Source organism: Ovis canadensis, chromosome 8, assembly GCF_042477335.2.
Source record: "Ovis canadensis isolate MfBH-ARS-UI-01 breed Bighorn chromosome 8, ARS-UI_OviCan_v2, whole genome shotgun sequence".
Classification (NCBI taxonomy): Eukaryota; Metazoa; Chordata; class Mammalia; order Artiodactyla; family Bovidae; genus Ovis; species Ovis canadensis.
The window spans coordinates 63,762,812-63,781,030 of record NC_091252.1 but is presented as its reverse complement, the minus strand read 5'-3'; the positions used below and the strand labels follow the sequence as shown (position 1 = coordinate 63,781,030).

The window sequence follows — 18,219 nt, the reverse complement described above, 5'->3', positions numbered from 1 at the left end:
GATGGCATCACAGACTCGATGGACATGGGACATGAGAATGTGTAATACTTTAAAATGTCCTTCATCTTAATTACTAATACATTTTTAAATATTTCACTTTTTCAAGCATTTGTTCATGTTCTGTAAATAGATTTTTACCAATCACCCTATTAACTCTTTTTTTCAACAAAATATATGAATTGACGCTTTGTAAATTTCTCTCTTTGATCTTTAAACTGAGCATTTTTTTTTTGGTCTTGCTTAAATTAATTGTAACTTTATCTTATGTTATTATGTTCTAACATCTTCTATACATCCTACTGTGCAGGCAACAGTGTTTCATTGTATTTTGCCTTAGCTTGTCCTTGTGTCACAGGAAATGCTGTACTATTCATGGTTTCATAGCCTGAACTACCTGAAATATCTTGTTGATGTGAGGAACTGTTATATGAAGAACAATATATTCTGCTCGTTTACTGATGCTTCAGGCATGGGGTAATGGATGGCAGGTTTTCGGATCAGGATATTTTTAATGTTATGGCAAACTTTTCAGATTTTTCACTGGTTATAGCTGGGCTGCCACGTTACTCTTACTCCTCATCCTTGTGCATCCTCGTACCCCCACTTTCCATCACCTCTGATTATCATTTGTCTGTCACCTATACTGTTCTTATTACAGTTAATATTTTTGGCACTTCTATTATAAGCAGGAACCACATGTAAACTCTCATTTTAAAATCTACCACTCTATGTTTATTTCTTTATTGTGTTGATGGTTTCCTTTTTAAAATTCATCCCACCTGTTCTTCAGCTTCAATGGGGTTCAGTTTCCTGTATAAAATCTGCAACAAAAAAAAAAAAAGAGCCATCTTTCTTTCTGGTTTATACCTGTGGTTTATTTCCTGGTTCTCTACAACCTTTGGTTTATTTTCTCATTTTTCCTACTGTCATTATTGCTGAAACTCAGAGGACTGTCTTCTGGGTCATGAATAATATTGATAGCTCAATGTCACTGATGTTTGGTAGAGGTCTGAATATGTGCATAAGATTATTTTAGAAGTGGCTATTTTTAAGTTTATGCATCAAAAGAGTGTTCTACTTGTTCTGAATTAACCAAGATCTCAAAATAGTTTCAAACCACTCTATATGCAGAGGGTACTTGAACTAAATCCTGGCCCAAATGCCCAAATCCTTATCCCATGCATAAGGCCTAAGTAAAAATGCCTTTATTTTAAAATCGTTACAGTTCTGAAACATTGTTTGGACCTTGCTACATCTACCTACTTATAGAGAAATAAACCGTTATGGTCTATTTGAAATGAAATTTTTCTTTCTTGAAGGAGGTAGGATGGCAGGTCCCTCACTCCCTGCTTGCACAGAGAGAACCAGAGTAGCCAGCAAGACTTCCTTTCCATATCTGTAAATGTCAAGCTGTCTGACATTTAGTAATTGTACAATCCCTCACTACAGATGATTTATTGTATTGCCAGATGTCTCCTTGTTCAGCAACTGTCCTTCTTTCTATTCCCAGTGGGAAGCATGACTGCTACCTCAGACTCATCTCTTTAGCCTTGTCCACACCACACCATGTTAGAAGGGCCCTTGATGAGGTTTCCTTCAAAACCTGCAGTCAGTTTTCCCAATGAGCTAGAGAGGGCTATCCCTCTTATGTTCTTTATTGGCCCAGATCTATCTGGAGGTTTCAGTAGACCTTAAAACATAAAGTGAAAGAAATGTAAGTGAAAAGATTGAACCCAGGTCTCCTCCCTTTCCAAAACATATACTGGAGTAAGGAGAGAAAAAGGCTTTGAGATTTTTACTTTTTCTCTATTGTTGTATTGTTATATCCCAGATAAAATGGCAAAAGAAGTGTCCTTTTTACAGTGGTGATCAAGGCATTTCATACATAAAAATGCAGGTGTGTGTATGTGTGTGTGTGTGAGTGCATGCTAAGTCACTCAGTCATGTCCCACTCTTTGCAACCTTGTGGACTGTAGCCCACCAATCTCCTCTGTCCATGGGATTCTCAAGGCAAGAATACTGGAGTGGGTTGCCATGCCCTCCTTCAGGGGATCTTCCCTACTCAAGGATCAAACCCCCATTTCTTATGTCTTCTGCATTGACAGATGGGTTCTTTACCACTAGCCCCACCTGGTAAGACTCCAAACTGCAGGAGTTCTGCTTAAGTAAAAGCCTTGTGAGAATATCACTCTTATACTGAGGGAAGAAGTCTTGCAATATTCGAAATTATACATTTATTTCAGCTCATTGGGGAAATGCAATCAAAGGCAATGAGGTAAGCTGAATTCTAGAGAACACTAAGCCCTTCAAAGGAGAGATGAGGCCTAAGAAATTCTGTTTTGGCAGAGCACAGGGCACTACAGTAGCAGCCCTATTGTGAGTAAGAGGAACACGACTGAAATTCTGACAAATTCATACAGGCTGTGTGTGGGCTAATATGACAGTTTAGAAATCCCTGGGATCCCAAGGCATAAGAAACATACAGAGTTATTCAGCAGATTGTCTCCTTGAGCTGCATCCTGTGACTTCTGAGAATGATTTGACATAGATTGCAACAATATTCTTTTAGAGCTGTCTCCTAGAGTAAAGGAAATAAAAACAATAATAAACAAATGGGACCTAATTAAACTTAAAAGCTTTTGCACAGTCAAGGAAACTATAAACAAAACAAAAAGGTAAAATACAGACTGAGGGAAAATAATTGCAAACAATGCTACCAACAAGGGATTCATTTTCAAAATACACAAATAACACATAAAGTTTAACATCAAAAAAGCAAATAACCCAATTAAAATTAAAAAGGACTGAAGATATCAATAGACATTTCTCCAAAGAAGACTTATACATGGCCAATAGGCACATGAAAAGATACTCAACACTGTTAATTATTAGAAAAATGGAAGTCAAAATGTCCATAAGGTATCACCTCACACCAGTCAGAATACCCATCTTCAAAAAGGCTACAAATAATAAATGCTGAAGAGGGTGTGGAGAAAAAGGAACCCTTCTACACTGTTAGTGGGAATGTAAACTGGTCCAACCATTATGATGAACAGCATGGAGAGTCCTTAAAATACTAAAAATAAAACTATCATACAATCCAGTGACCGCATTCCTAGGCATGTATCTGGTGAGTGAAGTCATTCAGTTGTGTCCGACTCTTTGCAACCCCATGGACTGTAGCCCAACAGGCTCCTCCTTCCATGGGATTTTCCAGGCAAGTATACTGGAGTGGGTTGCCATTTCTGGAGAGAACAATAATTCAAAAAGATACATGGCCCCAGTGTTCATAGCAGCTAGCCAAGATGTGGAAGCAACCTAAAAGTCCATCAACAGATGAATATGAATAAAGAAGATGTGATACATATACACAATGGAATATAATTCAACCATAAAAGAGAATGAAATAATGCTAATTGCAGCAACATGGATGGACCTAGAAATTATCATACTGAGAGAAGTCTGATAGAGAAAGACAAATATGATACCTCTTATATGTAAAATCCTTAAAAAATGACACAAATGAATTTATTTAAAAACAGAAATAGACTCCATTTGAAAACAAACTTGTGGTTACCAAAGGGGAAAGGGAGTGGGAGTTTGTGGTTAAATTATACATGCTACTACATATATGACCAACCTAGACAGCATATTAAAAAGCAGAGACATTGCTTTGTCAACAAAGTTCCATCTAGTCAAGGCTATGGTTTTTCCAGTGGTCATGTATGGATGTGAGAGTTGGACTATAAAGAAAGCTGAGCACTGAAGAATTGATGCTTTTGAACTGTGGTGTTGGAGAAGACTCTTGAGAGTCCCTTGGACTGCAAGGAGATCCAACCAGTCCATCCTAAAGGAGATCAGTTCTGGGTGTTCATTGGAAGGATTGATGTTGAGGCTGAAGCTCCAATACTTTGGCCACCTGATGCGAAGAACTGACTCATTGGGAAAGACCCTGATGCTGGGAAAGATTGAAGGCGGGAGGAGAAGGGGCTGACAGAGGATAAGATGATTAGATGGCATCACCAACTCAATGGACATGAGTTTGGATAAACTCTGGGAGTTGGTGATGGACAGGGAGGCCACATGGGGTCGCAAAGAGTCAGACATGACTGAGCGACTGAACTGAACTGAACTACATATAAAATAGATAAAATAGATAACCAGCAAGGACCTACTATATAGTGCAAGGAACTATACTTATAGTATCTTGCAATAACCTATAATAGAAGAGATTCTAAAAAGCTATATATATATGTAGAACGGAATCACTTTGCTGTATACTTGATGCTAACACAACATTGTAAATAAACAATATTTCAATTAAAAAAATTTCGAAAGTATACTTGCAATGAGAAACCTTTCCCTGCAAGTCAAAATAAATATAAATTTAAATATTAATTTAAACTTATTAATGTGCACATCCCAACAACTTTCAACAATGCTATTATGAATTGCTATAATTTTTGCCAGTATAACTGATAAATTGTAATGCTTAAGTTTTTATTTTTCTTTTAGTAAGATTAAGAACATTTACAAATGACTTTTACCTAGTTCCTCCCTCTTAAATTAATTGCCTCCACTTTTTTTATTTTTGTGTTGGGTTATTTCTTTTTCTTAATGATTTGTACACTGAATTGTATAATAAGAACTGTATATTAATTTTTCTCTAACGCAAGGCATATATTTCATATTTGATTATGTTGACTTAAATAAATACAAAGATTATTCATTTTTTCTGACACAATTTTGTCTTTATTGGATCTAATGTATGAGATGACTGTATAGTTTTTTTAGAGTTAAGATTATCAGAAAATAACAGAAAAATTGCAAAATATTTTTTAAATATTTTAAAATTACAAGATCAACCCCAGCCATTACAAATCAATTTCATCAAATATATTTGTTTATATGTTTGCAGTCCTGATACTTTTCTAAAAGAATTCAGCCTTTTGTGTCAGTTGTCTATAAAAATATAACTCTATATCTGCACAACTGAGACCTAAAACTATACTTTATAGTTTTATGTTAACACTATTTTAAAACCATGATAAAATCAAGAATATAGTATCATCCTAGTCTAAGTTCTAAGTACTGACCAAATTTTAGAATATTACTTGAACTATTTTTGCATTTTTATCCCATTTACTAAAACATTTCCATTGTTTAAAGTCCTATAGTTTCGTTAGCAAGTCTTTTTTTCTGAAATGATATAAATTCTTGTATAGTAACATCATAAACACGGCCATTAACTTGATTAAAAGTTAAAGTCCTGTATTTGTATGATAAACTTAAGCAGAAAATTTTTCCTTAAGGAAATGACATTTATTTGGGAATAATATTTTTTCTAAAATCCTTCAATTCTATTTTTTCCAAAGTGATTTTAGCAGTGGCTCAGTTGTTTTATACAATAAGGACAGAAATTAAAATTACGGTGTGCATTGCTGTTAGGAATTGGGATTCAGTTGAAAGGATTGTCAGCTTTTGAACTCAGGGAAACCTTGTTTAACATAAAGTCAAGAGGACTGTAGCAAAATATAACAAAGGTAATATACAAGGAATGACAAAAGGAGAGAGTTTTGGCCTATGTTTTGGCCAGTGATATGGTGGAGACAGGGGGAGGATACAGAAAGCAAATAGACTAGGCACTGGTGATGTAGTCCAAATCCTGGGTGACAAACACAACACTGCTCTTTGTCGAAATTCAGCAGACATGACTGAGCGACTTCACTTTCACTTTTCACTTTCATGCATTGAAGAAGGAAATGGCAACCCACTGCAGTGTTCTTGCCTGGAGAATCCCAAGGACGGGGGAGCCTGGTGGGCTGCCGTCTATGGGGTCACACAGAGTCGGACACGACTGAAGCAACGTAGCAGCAGCAGCAGTGGACAAGCATATCACAAACTACAGATAGGTGCTCCATCCACAAACTCTAAATTCACAACATAGTGGCAGAGTGCCACTCACAGAAGACTGCTCGCCAGGATGCAAACCAAAAATCAATAAGGACATTAAACACTCTGCTGTCATAGTTACTTGCCATTGTGCTCCCCAGGCTTCCCAGAAAGCTCAGTGGTAAAGAATCTGCCTGCCAATGCTGGAGGTCCAGGAGATGCAGGTTGGATCCCTGGGTCAGGAAGATCCCCTGGAGGAGGAAATGGCAACCCACTCCAGCATTTTGCTTGGACAATCCCATGGACAGAGGAACCTGGAGAGCTACATTCCATGGGGTCACAAAGTTAGACATTACTGAGCACCTGACCACATAAGCACATGCTCCCTGGGAAGATAGAGTCAAGAGGTCCAGTTATATTCCCAACTAGAATATAAGCACTCTAAGAGCTGGAAAACATGTTGGCCTTATTGTATGCTGCTGCTAAGTCGCTTCAGTCGTGTCCGACTCTGTGTGACCCCATAGACGGCAGCCCACCAGGCTCCCCCGTCCTTGGGATTCTCCAGGCAAGAACACTGCAGTGGGTTGCCATTTCCTTCTTCAATGCATGAAAGTGAAAAGTGAAAGTGAAGTCACTCAGCGGTGTCTGACTCTTAGAGACCCCATGGACTGCAGCCCACCAGGCTCCTCTGTCCATGGGATTTTCCAGGCAAGAGTACTGGAGTGGGGTGCCATTGCCTTCTCCGATATACACACTACCATGTGCAAAATAGCTAGCTAGTGGGAAGCTGCTGTATAACACAGGGAACCCAGCCTGGCACTCTGTGCCTACTCAGAGGAGTGGGCTGGTGGTTTAGAGGATTGGGAAGTAGGCTCAAGAGGGAGGGGATACATAATTATGAGTGACTCCCCTTGTGTGACAGAAAACAATTCAACTTTGTAAAGCAATTATCTTCCAATTAAAAAAGAAAGAAATAGGCCTAGAACCCAAATATTACAGTTCTTCCATCTGGCACATCTATTTGCAAAATATGTGCCCTGCATTTAAAAGGCTATTAAGAAATGGACAGGTCAAGAGAGCCACCTAGAGATGGTTCTGGTCTCGGGGAAGATGAAACAGTACTCGGGAACAGGTGGGCCTTTCCACCAGCGAGTTGCCTTCCCAATGAGGCAGTCTACCAGCAGGGGGCGCACAGCTACCTTCTTGAAAAAAATTTTCAATCAGCCTATGTATGGAGCCTGGTAGGCTGCAGTCCATGGGGTGGCGAAGAGTCTGACACGACTGAGCGACTTGACTTTCACTTTTCACTTTCACCCAGTGGAGAAGGAAATGGCAACCCACTCCAGTGTTCTTGCCTGGAGAATCCCAGGGACGGGGGAGCCTGGTGGGCTGCCGTCTATGGGATCGCACAGAGTCGTACACGACTGAAGCGACTTAGCACTAGCAGCATGTTACCAAAAAGATAATTCTTACAATCCACAGCACCTGTCATTGAAGACAACTTGTATTGGAACTTCGTGGAACTTTAAGATGCCAATTTACTTCAAGTTGACAGCTGTATAAGAGGGAGATGACATTCACAAACTTGTTTTTTTAAATGACACCTTACTTCTGTATTAGCTTCAGTATGATTGAAAGCATGGGAATTGAATATCCAGACTTTTGAGAGCAGAGAGTGGCCAAACCAAGTGTTCAGTTCCTGAAAAAATAACACAAGCCCTTGATCCTATGGCATCTTTAATAGAGCCGCAATAATGAGTTAATATGAGATTTCATCTTAGAGAAGACGAAAACGACTATGGCTAGATTTAGAATTAGTTTGGCAGATAAACTAGTGAATAGACTTTAGACATCAGAGATCTAGCTGTGTGAAATAAAAAAACCTGGAGTAGTTTCAAGAGTGGAGTGCAGACAGAGAGAACAGGTTTGATTTGGAACCAAAGTGCTGTTTTTCACTGAAGAAAAAAAAAAATGAGGATGTAAATTGTCTGAAGTTGTCTGGGTATGAGAATGGAAGTGATGTACAATGTATAGACTGCAGGCAACATTAGCATTCATTTTGAATTTTGAACGAAGCTTAAAAGCTTATAAACAACAGGGAAAACAGCTTCTTGATGTTATGTGGTATCCCTTTGTCACAAGAAACATTTTAAATCAAGCATTACAGACGTTTTTTATTTTATTGAAGTATAGTTGATTTGTAATGTTGTGTTAATTTCTGCTGAACAGCAAACTGATTCAGTTATATATATATATATTCTTTTTCATATTCTTTACATTATGGTTTATCATAGGATATTGAATATACTTTCCTGTACTACACAGTAGGACCTTGTTGCCTATCTATTCTATAGATAATAGTTTGCATCTAATAATAGCTTGCAACCCCAAATTCTCAATCTTGCCTTCCCCAACCTGAAACCACTGTTCTTTGTGTCTTGTTAGTATGTTTCCATTCTGTACACATGTTCATTTGTGTTGGGTCTTTTTGTGGGTTTTGTTTTGCTGTACTGGGTCTCTGCTGCTGTGAGGACTTTTCTCCAGCTGCAGCGAATAGGAGCTATGAGCTTCTTATTGTGGTGGCTTCTCTTGTGGCAGAGCACAGGCTGTAGGGCACACAGGCTTCAGCAGTTGTGGCTCCCCGGCTCTAGAGCATAGCCTCAGTAGTTGTGGTGCACAGGTTTAGTTGCTCTGTGGCCTGTGGGATCTTCCCAAATCAGGGATCAAACCTGTGTCTTCTGCATTGGTGGGCAGATTCTTTACCACTGAGCCACCAGGGAAGCCCCCAAATCACTTGCTTCTTTAAATGTCTTTAAAATTCCAGGTAGACACAAATCATAGATTAGATTCTTTTTTCCCCAGCTGAAAGATACTCGGCTTGTGCTATACCCAAGATTCTTAGAGATATATTCACATATCCTCTGTGGATAAGCTTGGGGGTTCATGGCAGAGTTCTGTTGCCCGAAGTAGGAGCATGTGGCCATCATTTTTTAAAATTCAGATATTGAATGGGACTTCCCTGGTATTTCAGTGGTTGAGGGGGCTCAGGTTCAATCCCTGGTTAGGGAGCAAGAATCCCACATGCCATGAAAAGTGTTAGTCACTTAACTGTGTCCAACTCTTTGTGACCCCATGGGCTATAGCCCACCAGCCTCCCCCATCCATGGAATTCTCCAGGCAATAATACTGGAGTGAGTAGCCATTCCCTTCTCCAAGAGATCTTCCTGACCCAGGGATCAAATCTGGGTCTCCTGCGCTGCAGGCAGATACTTTACTGTCTGAGCCACAGGAAAGCTGTCACAATGCCATGAGGCACAGCCAAAAAAAAAAAAAGTCATATATTAAAGGGTGAACCTTGGAAATGCAGATTAATGAACTTTTAAGCTCAATACCTGGCGAAATTCTAGTATGGATTATTAAATAGATGGAGAGTGAGAATTTAGGAAAGCCCATCACCAGCCACTGCTAGTCAGAATGTTTAAAGCTTTTGACTCTGCTGCATCTGGACTGCCAAGGACCATATACCCTTTAAAGGGCCAGTTACCTAGCAGCAAGTCCTCCCATCCTGTACTCAGTTCAGAGCATCCTAAAGGTGTTTTCACTTCTTAGTGTTAACAAAATCATGTTTTGAATGAGAAAGAACTGAATCTTACTGTGCTGTAAATTGTTTAAGATGCTGCCTCAGGGAAGCCCTAAGTTTTTCGCAGCCACTGAGCACTAAGTGCTGACAAAGGGAAAACACTTTTCCAGACATCACTGTAGGCAGAAAATGAATGTTGCAGAGGAAGTCTTGCCTGGCTAAATGCTATTTTTTCCTGTAACTTAAATTAAGGATGTTAAGAAATGGAATAACGTGCTTTCCTTAATTAATCACAATGAATATGGCATATCATTTTCAATATCTTTTTTTTAATGATAAATGATAACTTACCCCAGATCAGTTACTCTTGGCAAGACTATACCAACTGCTGTAGTCCGTATTTCTTGTCCTGGCAATCCTCATTAGGAAAACTTCTTTAGAAGTTAGTGAAAGTGAAGTCGCTCAATTGTGTCCGACTGTTTGTGACCCCTGGACTTTAGCCCACCAGGCTCCTCCGTCTATGGGATTTTCCAGGCAAGAATACTAGAGTGGGTTGCCATTTCCTTCTCCAGGAGATCTTCCCAACCCTGGGATTGCACCCAGGTCTCCTACATTGTAGGCAGATGCTTTATCATCTGAGCCACCAGGGAAGTCAAGTAGAAATTTATACATATATAAATTATATGTTTTATATAATTTACATTTGTATAATTTTTTCTTCTAACAGTTATATGGTCCATTGTTTTCTTAGGTAATCTTTCCTCAGGTTAAATTTCCAACCTGCTGTCATGCATTTGTCTCATCCTTGAATGTGTTCAGAGTTAGGAATAAAATGGATTTCGCTTTCTCCAGAGGAAATCTCTTAAATTATATCACTTTTTCATTGGGTATTTTCTGCCATTTTGTGAACTTCCTGACTATGTGATCACTACTTTTTACAGAAATATATATTATTGACTATTAGAAGGTATTTATTAAGTTAAACAAACAACTGTTTTTCATAAATGCAGTTTCTCACCCACTGTTCTTCCGTCTAAATCCCACCTCTAATTTTGACACTTTTTATTAGTTAGAAATACTTTCAGTGGCAAATAATGGAAAACACACTAACTGTGGCTTAAGTAGACAGGAGTTCATTTTTCTCACATATCAAGAAGTCCAGAGGATGGCAGTCCAGGGCATCTGGTAGCTCATTGATGTTATTGAGGATCCAAGCTATTTTCTGCCATCTTCAGGCTCTCAGCTTCTATAATCATGGCAATTGTCTTATTTGGCTCCACCTTTGGGCAGACAGAGAGAGGAAGAGAGAGCAGCAAAAGGCCAAAGGTCTATGCTAGTCAAGTCTGTCCATTAAAAAATCCTTTCACTTACTCAGTTGACCCTGACTGGGTTACTCTGGCATCCTCACACCAATCATTGGAAGATGGCTAGAGAGAAAGCCTGTGGACAGGACAGACTTCACCAAGCAACCCCATCTGTCATATTTACTTATCTCCTCCTACCACACCCTCCATCCTAGTGAAATAGCAATTTCAGTGATTCTTAACATGTTTTGATTGTTCAGTACTGCCAAGCATGATACAGAGTAAATTATATTCATTCTTTTGTTTAAGCCTGATAAAATCCCATGCAGTAATCATCAGTTCAGTTCAGTTCAGTCACTCAGTCATGTCACTGATACTATTAATAGTCTTATTTTAATGTTGAAAAAGGAGAGAGGTCATATGGCTAATAAGTGGCAAGGCATATATCTGGCCCAATGAAATGTCATGAACTTAATAAACATAGATTTGGCCTCCTAGCTGTGAGCTACAGCATGAAAAGTGGACTTAGAGATTCTTTTTCTCCTTTTACATTTACAAAAACATAAAATTCTTGAGTGTTAATGTTTCAGACTGCTCCGATACCTAAACTTTTGAAAAGAAAGTGAGCCTGTAAGATGAAATGTGAGGAAAGAACCAAATTTTTGTCTATAATCAATGATCTTTGTCCTATTTTCTCTTTGAGAGGAGGGACAAGGGGTTTGAGAAGAGTGCTAAGTTAGGGGTGCAGGATCTGATTTTTTTTAAGGTGCTTGAGGCAGGAGAGTGAGCTGCTTTCTTCATTTAATTTGTATTATTTTTGATTTTTTGGGGGGGCCTTGCCTCAAAGAATGTGGGATCTTAGTTCCCCAAATAGGGATTGAACCTGCACCCCCTACACTGCAGTGTGGAGTTTTAATCACTTGACTGACAGGGAAGTCTCTAGGCTCTGATTTTTTGTTTTGTTTTGTTTTGTCCTGTTTATTCCAGTAAATGATATAAGATTATATTCCAGATTTTTAAGGAAAAAAGTTAAACCAAGCCTGTAAGAAACAGCTTTCTGAAGTGCCTTCAATGCCAGTATGAAAATAAAAAAGTGTTTCATCGATACATTCAAGTATTTTTATATGCAGTGATGAGCACTAACATTCAGTTCAGTTCAGTTCAGTCGCTCAGTCGTGTCCAACTCTTTGTGACCCCATGAATTGCAGCACGCCAGGCCTCTCTGTCCATCACTAACTCCTGGAGTTGACGCAAACTCATTTCCATCGAGTCGGTGATGCCATCTAGACTAGGCTCTGATTTTAACCCTCTTCAGTTGTGCGAACTTGAGCTGGGAAATGTTTAGCACCTGGTTCTCTGCGGATAGCTTTGACATGAATGTTGATTGATAATTGTACTTGTGTTACCAAGACTAAAGTGAGGCCATGAAGGATTTGTGTTGGATCTTCACTTGTTTGTCAATGACGTGACTACTTCACTAAGTCAGGTAATTACACTTAAATATGAAGGAGACTTTCTCAGTTTTTCACAATATAACAGCTATGGGCCAAACATATTTTTAAGTTTAATCTGCTTTATTAACATTTTCTTCATTTTCTTTTGAAAGTTTAGATAGTCAACAGACTGAAAAATTGAACGCCAACTTCCACCATGTAAATATTTCCCTTATAGCCAGTTTCAAGCTACCAATGTGATGTTGCTGAATGTGGGATTGGAAAAATGGGCTGTAAAGAGCACACCATTATACATGGTTTCCATTATACAGATACAATAGATATAAGTAACCTTAAGAGAACAGTAAAATAATGGGTTGGCCAAAGAGTTCATTCAGGTTTTCCATAACATCTTATGGAAAAACCCCAACATACTCTTTGGCAAACCCAATAATTAGAGTGATGAGATGTGAGTATCTATTATTTTTATTTTTAATATGATATATTTAATTTTTAATAATGACTGTGTTTAACAACTGGATCCCAAGACTCCTGAAACCTTAACAATGGACTGACTCTCAGGAGCCCATTGGAGTGAGGCCCAGTACCTGATTTAATCTATTTGACTATTTCCTTAGTATAAAAGGGAAATTAAAATGCTTGCCTTGTCTAACAATTTATAATTGTTGTGAGAGTTACATAAAATGATCCATTTGGTGAAAGAACTTCCTAATGTCAAAGAAAGTGAAAGTGAAAGTTGCTCAGTCATGTCCGACTCTTTGCAACCCCATGCACTATATAGTCCATGGAATTCTCCAGGCCAGAATACTAGAGTTGGTAGCCTTTCCCTTTTCCAGGGGATCTTCCCAACCCAGGGATGGAACCAATGTCTCCCAAATTGCAAGCAGATTCTTTACCAGCTGAGCTGCAAGGGAAGCCCAAGTATACTGGAGTGGGTTGCCTATCCCTTCTCCAGTGGATCTTCCTGACCCAGGAATCGAACCAGGGTCTCCTGCATTGCAGGTGAATTCTTTACCAACTGAGCTATGAGGGAAGCCCCCTAATGCCAAAGTACTATGTAAATATTATCTCAGGAAAAAAAAGTTTTTAAGGAGAAATGTAGGAAGAGAAAGCAAAAAGCATGTCCTGGAGAAATGAGCATTGTTTCAAAGAGATAAAATTAAAAATAAATCTCAGATCAATCCATCACTTTGACATTGTAAAGACATTCTGTGAGGGTTCAGGAAGGGAAATCAACTCAGGGATGTGGTGAATGGTAAAACTGGCCAATTCTTTGCATCTCCTCCCACCAAGAGGTTAACGATGGACTGACCTGGTAACTTGCTTTGGCCAGTAGAGTGTGGCACAGTCAATGTACCATTAGTTCTGGGCTTGGCACACTTCTAATTGCTGCTCTTGGAACCTAATGACTGCAAAATGATGGGAATGGGGGGGCAACTTCAGACTTAGGAGGGACCCTCCCAGTAGAGATTAGCTAAGCCTGCCTAAGTCAGATGATTGCCGAGTTGAGCCCAGTCCAAATTATTGAACTTCAGCACCATGAACTGAATAAATGGTGGTTGTTTAAATCACTAAGACTTGAGGTAGTTTGTTACAGAGTAAAACCCAACATTGCAGTATTCAAGGGTTCAAGGGTTCATATCAGGTTCTTAGTTCGAGTTTGTATTAGATTCTCCACATTACTTATTGTCAATTTGTATAAGAGCCTGTGAGTATGCATTTTTTTAAATTGAAGTATAGTTGATCCACAACGATGTGTTAGTTTTAGGTGTACAGCCAAGTGATTCAAATATACATTTGTGCATATATATATATATATATATATATATATATATATTCTTTTTCATGAAACAACAGTCCTTGCTCCCAGAAACAGGAGGTCAGAAGGAAGACTTCAAACACCTCAAGGCCGGGCATATAACCCTTCGTTATCCGTTCCCAGCCTTGGGCACTCAGTGAACGCTCATAACCCTTTGTTATGCTTGTCCCAGTTTCCAACCTTCGTCATGAGTGGAGCAAATACATTCTCGGTATATGCTTAAAGCCTTCCAGCTCCTCCACACTATCATGGATCTCTTCCACATCTCATCTTCTGTGGGTGGTAATACTAATACAATACATCTTCTGTGGGTGGTAATACAGTCTCCTCTGGAGACTGGAGATATTGGTGTCTAGAACATTATCCTTTCATTCAATTCATCAACAATCCAATCTTCCTCTGTAAATGTCCTTCACATGCATCCTGCTTGCTCTTCCTGCAGAGTGAGCTGGGGCTCTAAGAACTAAGGCAACCAGGGCATGGGAATGGGAACGGGATGGGCCGTGACCATGTATGTGACCAGAGCACATCACCCATCAACCCACCCACTGAGAGATCAAAGTAGCAAGTCCATTGGAGAAGACTGAGAACCCCAGTGAGAAATATGGGGAAGGTTTTGTAGCATAGAACCTGAATGATGGAATAAGCAAGTTTGAGAGACAAGGTCCACAAAGGATTCTAGAAGCATAAATATTGGGCAAAGAGAACTTTATGAGCTTCTCTTGATGACTTTGAGGGCAAGATGTGTGCTATTAAGATTACAAAGCTTACTATGCTCTCTTTTCTCTTATCCCTAATACATTAACCTAGCCTAAGCCCTCATACCCATGTTACTACTTAATTACAGTATTACTGCTTTGTCTAAACTGTTACCTTTGCTAAGTCTGGAAAACTCTGAGTGGCTCAGATCCTTATCTGTAAAAGTGTTCCTACCCATCTCGCAGAGTCATTTGAGGATGAGATGGATTACTATATGGAGAGCATTTAGAAGAGAGTCTGGCCTATAATAAAATCTATATAAGCATTTGTGTTTTGTTTTGTGTGTGTGTCCCCAGTCATGTTTGACTCTTTGAGACCCCATGGACTATAGCACACCAGGCTCCTCTGTCCATGGGATTCTCCAGGCAAGAATACTGGAGTGGGTTGCCATTTCCTTCTCCAGGGGATCTTCCTGACCCAGGGATCAAATCTGTGTCTCTTGTGTCTCCTGCATCGGCAGGCAGATTCTTTACCGCTGAGCCATCTGGGAAGCCATGTAAGCACTAGCTGTTGTTATTATAATGTTCTATTAATATTATCATTTCTGTAACAGTTTTTTAACTGGCCCATCTATTCCCAGACTCTATCCCCTCAATTCCATTCTGCATGTAATTTTGCCATCATTTTCTTCACAGTCCTTTCTTTGACCATCATTATGTTTTTTGATTACTTGATCAGGCCCAAACTCCTCTGACTATCATGACCTTCAGTAATCAAGCCTCATCCACCCAACCTGACTTGTCTTTGCTCCCCAGTGCATCAGCTCTCCATGCAGAAACCTATTTACTGTCTCCAGAGGAAGTCAAGACCTTTCACACCTCCCTACCTTTGTTTAGGTTACTTTTCTTCCCTGGAAAGATCCCCTTTCTTATCTACTATCTGTGTTGATTCTAACCACTTTTCAGGGCCCAGATCAAGTTCTGCCTTTTCTACTATAGCGGAGGTAATGCCTATTATGCTTTTCCTATTGTATGTCTAATAACATTAAGAAGAATATCTAGTACATAGTGTGTATTTGATAAATATTTCTGCTTTAATTATCCTTTAGTATTGAACATCACAGATTTTAGAACTATCTTTTGCTTGACTGATAGTTTATGAATATAGGTTGTAACAGTTTAGAAAACCTTCAGTTACATGTCATAGAAGAGTACATTAATGGAATTCTAAACCCTAAGGATATTTATTGTCGTCTTCCAAAATTTCATCAACAACCCATAAATGTCTTTCTGCGCTTTGGTTTCACCATTCTCAGCCTGTTGGATTTTCATCCATGTACTTTTTTTTACCTCACCTCACAAGATTGGGGCTTCCTAGGTGGTATAGTAGTAAAGGACCCGCCTGCCAATGCAGGAGATATAAGAGACGCAGATTCAGTTCTTGGGTCAGGAGATATAAGAGACGCAGATTCAGTTCTTGGGTCAGGAAGATCCCCTGGAGGAGGGCATGGCAACCCACTCCAGTTTTCTTGCCTGGAGACTCCCATGGACAGAGGAGCCTGGGGGCTACAGTCTATAGGGTTGCAAAGAGTTGGACACGACTGAAGCCCCTTTGCAGGAGCACGCATGAGCCCATCTGCCTGGCGTGCTACAGTCCATGGGGTCACAAAGTCAGACACGACTGGGCGACTGAACTGAACTGATACTGATTCCTGCAAAAGGTCAGAAACCAGACTACGAATTTTGAAAATTTTGTTGTTGTTGTTGTTGTTACTTTCTGTTTGGTGTAAATATTATGTGCCTACCTGAGCTGGGAGTCCTTTAGTTATCTTTTCAGGAAGCCTTGTTGACAGTGTAGATCCTAAAGCAACCAACCAGAGCAGTCTCCTGTTAGCCCATGCTCTAGAACAGGCGTCCGCTCCAAATAACAATTGCCTCCTGAACACATTATAGTATTTACCTGAATGCAAGGTAATTAACATCTCCAGCAACTCAAACTTCTGATTGCATCATATGGTCTCAGCAGCTCTCAGGCCACTCACCCATCTGGTTGCAGCACTGTAGCCATTTGCCAGCATGTGGGTTTGTATGAGTAGAGTTGGGGGGAGCCAGGACCATTGGGTGTTTGGAGTAACACGTTACCACATGTGCATAGACAGGATTGTAACGTGTCCCCAGTCACTGCATGCCTCTGCTCAAGTCAGAAAGGGACAGCTGCTCCTGGTCACACCACTCTTGGATTTAAATCCTGAAACATTCCCTGCTTACTGTCTCTGGAGAATATCACAGCATGGAAGAGATAAAGGTTTTGCAGTTAACTGGATAAAAAGCTATAGCCTTAGCTGTGGAAGGAAAAGCCTACAAGTCAAGAAAATAGCAGCAGTTCTAGATAAAAGCCGTATTGAATTTTTGAGCCATTGAAGAGAATGATATAGAATGAAAAGTGATTGCTAAATCAATTTAGTCTACTATGTCTTCCTAAATGATGCATATGCAGATTAATTTGAAGGCACTATACAAACACTGGAGTGGAGAATGAAAAAGTCCAAATATTACCAGATGAATTGGTTGTATGACATTCCACACACAGCTGTTTTGGATCTGAAGTCTTACTTTTCTTTCACCTGTGTTGAAAGCACACAAATGCAATAAACAAATCTATGCAGGTGTAAGGACAACTGGCTCAGTGTATACAATAGTCAGTAGCAATGCTAAGAAATGTTCAACCCAGGTGTTTGGATTGTCTGAAGTTGCTGGTCATTGGCTATCCTGAGAAGTCATTGAATAAACATAGCTGGCATAGCTTATGTGTTACTGAAGCTCATGAATGGCTACTCGGTAGATATGTTGAAACAAAATAAAAGAAATAAAATGGGCTGTGGATATTCCATACAAGCTAAACACAGCACTTGCAACAAATATCACCTGTGGCCAGATGGAGTTGCAAGTTTCAACTGCTTTATTTCAAGACATCTTTCTGTTTAGTTTTGTTTTCCACAGAGAGAGAATGCCAGCCCACCTGGAATGAGCACTTGATATCCTCTCTTCATAGTGGCTACAGTGATCTTGCCTTGATATGAACAATTACTGCTCCCAGGCTCAGGTGGGAGATACGGGTGACTGTCAAGGGCAGAGAGGGAAATGACCAAAGTGGCCCTCCACCCCACAGTGTTTGCGATTGCTTCCTGCTACTGCTGGCTCTGACTCATACTCTAACGTCAATTCGGCCCATGCTGATGTTCCCAGGAACAGTGGAAGAGCACATGAGAATAGTCAGTGTAGTGGGTAGGGTGGAGGTTCTAGATGGACAAAGACCCAACTCGGTGAGGCTTTAATTTGGGCAAACTGCTCAACTTTTCTAAATCTCAGTGTCCTTTGTGTGTGTGTGTAAATTGAAAATAATGAATTTAACTATTCATAGGCTTATGGGCAAATAAAAAATATGGGCAAATTATGAATCAAATAATCACAT

General features: G+C 39.6%; 1 long non-coding RNA gene across 1 annotated transcript; it reads right to left on the bottom strand.

Annotated features, from left to right (window-relative positions):
• Positions 1 to 709: 709 nt before the first annotated feature.
• On the bottom strand, positions 710 to 2,578 carry LOC138444838 (uncharacterized). Its single transcript, XR_011258609.1, has 2 exons — positions 2,484 to 2,578; positions 710 to 821 (listed from the first exon to the last, which is right to left on the bottom strand). It is a non-coding gene; the product is annotated as an uncharacterized lncRNA (long non-coding RNA).
• Positions 2,579 to 18,219: the final 15,641 nt, after the last annotated feature.